This window comes from Plodia interpunctella, chromosome 26 (assembly GCF_027563975.2).
Source record: "Plodia interpunctella isolate USDA-ARS_2022_Savannah chromosome 26, ilPloInte3.2, whole genome shotgun sequence".
In the NCBI taxonomy this organism is placed as follows: Eukaryota; Metazoa; Arthropoda; class Insecta; order Lepidoptera; family Pyralidae; genus Plodia; species Plodia interpunctella.
This window is the reverse complement of record NC_071319.1, coordinates 6,267,727-6,270,226: the sequence shown is the minus strand read 5'-3', so window position 1 is coordinate 6,270,226 and position 2,500 is coordinate 6,267,727. Positions and strand designations below refer to the sequence as shown.

General features: G+C 44.1%; 1 non-coding gene across 1 annotated transcript in view; it reads right to left on the bottom strand.

The window, feature by feature from the left end:
- LOC128681296 (small subunit ribosomal RNA) overlaps window positions 1–1,055 on the bottom strand; it is a 1,908-nt gene extending 853 nt beyond the window's left edge. Inside the window, exon 1 of the ribosomal RNA XR_008405982.1 lies at window positions 1–1,055. This exon is cut by the window's left edge and continues 853 nt beyond it. This is a non-coding gene — a ribosomal RNA (small subunit ribosomal RNA).
- Between the last annotated feature and the right edge of the window lie 1,445 nt (window positions 1,056–2,500).

Genomic DNA, 2,500 nt, shown 5'->3' with positions numbered 1-2,500 from the left:
TTCGTTCTTGATTGATGAAAACACCTTTGGCAAATGCTTTCGCTGATGTTCGTCTTGCGACGATCCAAGAATTTCACCTCTAACGTCGCAATACGAATGCCCCCAGTTATCCCTATTAATCATTACCTCGGAGTTCTGAAAACCAACAAAATAGAACCGAGATCATATTCTATTATTCCATGCACGAAATATTCAAGCAGCATTTTGAGCCCGCTTTGAGCACTCTAATTTGTTCAAAGTAAAATTGTCGGCCCACCTCGACACTCACTGAAGAGCATCGCGATAGGATTTTGATATTGAACCGGTGTTTTACCACCGATTCACCGACGATATGCTCCGCAAACGTGTCAGTATCACCGCGGATGCGGTGCACCGACAGCGCGGCGCACAAATGCAACTACGAGCTTTTTAACCGCAACAATTTTAGTATACGCTATTGGAGCTGGAATTACCGCGGCTGCTGGCACCAGACTTGCCCTCCAATTGTTCCTCGTTAAAATATTTAAAGTGTACTCATTCCGATTACGAGGCCTCGTAAGAGTCCCGTATCGTTATTTTTCGTCACTACCTCCCCGTGCCGGGAGTGGGTAATTTGCGCGCCTGCTGCCTTCCTTGGATGTGGTAGCCGTTTCTCAGGCTCCCTCTCCGGAATCGAACCCTGATTCCCCGTTACCCGTGACAACCATGGTAGTCGCAGAAACTACCATCGAAAGTTGATAAGGCAGACATTTGAAAGATGCGTCGCCGGTACTGGACCATGCGATCGGCAAAAGTTATCCAGATTCATCAAAATTAACGACTTCGAGCGCGAGTCCGCACCCACCGTCGATTGGTTTTGATCTAATAAAAGCACTCATCCCATCACTGGTCAGAGTTCTGATTGCATGTATTAGCTCTAGAATTACCACAGTTATCCAAGTAACTGAGTAAGATCTAAGGAACCAAAACTGATATATTGAGCCATTCGCGGTATCGCCTTAATACGGCTTGCACTGAGACATGCATGGCTTAATCTTTGAGACAAGCATATAACTACTGGCAGGATCAACCAGGGAGCTAACAAAAAGCGCGCGAGCGCGCTCTCTAGTCAGCGTGTGTGTTGTGTGTGAACACAACACAGTGAAACGCCGCGTCTCGTCCGAAGACCGGACGAGAGCGGCGCGTGCCATCTTCCTACTCTACTCATTCTCCTCCGTTATAGGGAAAGAGAGCGAAGCGAGAGAGCACTGTGGAGTTTTGTGTTTATTTTATAAACACGGGTCGAGAGAGACCTCAACCGAAAGTTCGCTAATAGACGCGACGCTTTGTAAACATCGTTACGTTTTTCACATATAGTGAAAGCGTACGCATTCACGTCAGAACACCCGGTGTCGGTGGGGCCAGAAACACAAGTCGTACGAACGAAGGGTCCTCGGTATACGATTATTTTATATTATAGTGGTGTGTTGTGTGGGCGAAGAGAGAACGCCCCGCCGCCGGTGGCAGTGTGGCTAACAGCGGAGGAGACGTTTCTCTTTAACCCGGTAATTTTTGTTGGGTGGTCGGCGACGCGCACTACCCGCACGGCAATAACTACCGTGAGGCCTGTGGGACACGTCACCTTGATCGACCTAGTCGGACGGATGAGCATTGGTATCAAAAAACGCACACCGTGTGTCCGTCGGTCGACAGTGAGGGCGAAAACGACAAACTCTCCATTAAACATAAAACACATACACAACAAACGACGTACACTTTTTTAAACACTAAACCCAGCAAGAGTTTGTTTCGTTTGTCAGTCTGTCTCTAATATTACAACATACACAACACACACAACAACAACACACATTGCAGCGTATCGTAAAAAAATATACAACACACCACACACAACACCGCCGCCGTATGTGTATATAAATATATAAAAGTTATAATATAGAAACAAATTAACAAGCACGCAACATCACAGAGCACGTCACCTATTGGATGATTTTGTATGTAAAAGGAGAGTTGGTATCGTTATCAGAAACGAGAGCGCGCGCGCGCGCTCAAGCGCTCTCCCCGAATCTTATAAATTGTGCGCAGAGACGACGGACACAGAGCGCCGGCGCGCATCTGCACACTAAGACTCGGGGTTTTCAAAAGCGCGCAAGCGCGCGCGCACATCGCGCCTCCGTCAGCGAGACGAGTCGAGCGCGCCGACGCACTGTCGCGTCTGCACTCTCAACCGTCCACTGCGGTGCACGTATAGATAGCAAACTGTTCAGGGATATCCTTGTGTGTGACGCGTCAGTGTTAGTGTTGATTAATATTAATATTAATATTAATATTAATATTAATATTAATATTAATATTAATACTTTTAGTACTTTTATATTATATATTAAATTAATATTAATATTAATATTAATATTAATATTAATATTAATATTAATATTAATATTAATATTAATATTTAATATTAATATTAATATTGATATTAATATTAATAATTTAATATTATAAAATTAATATTTATATCAAT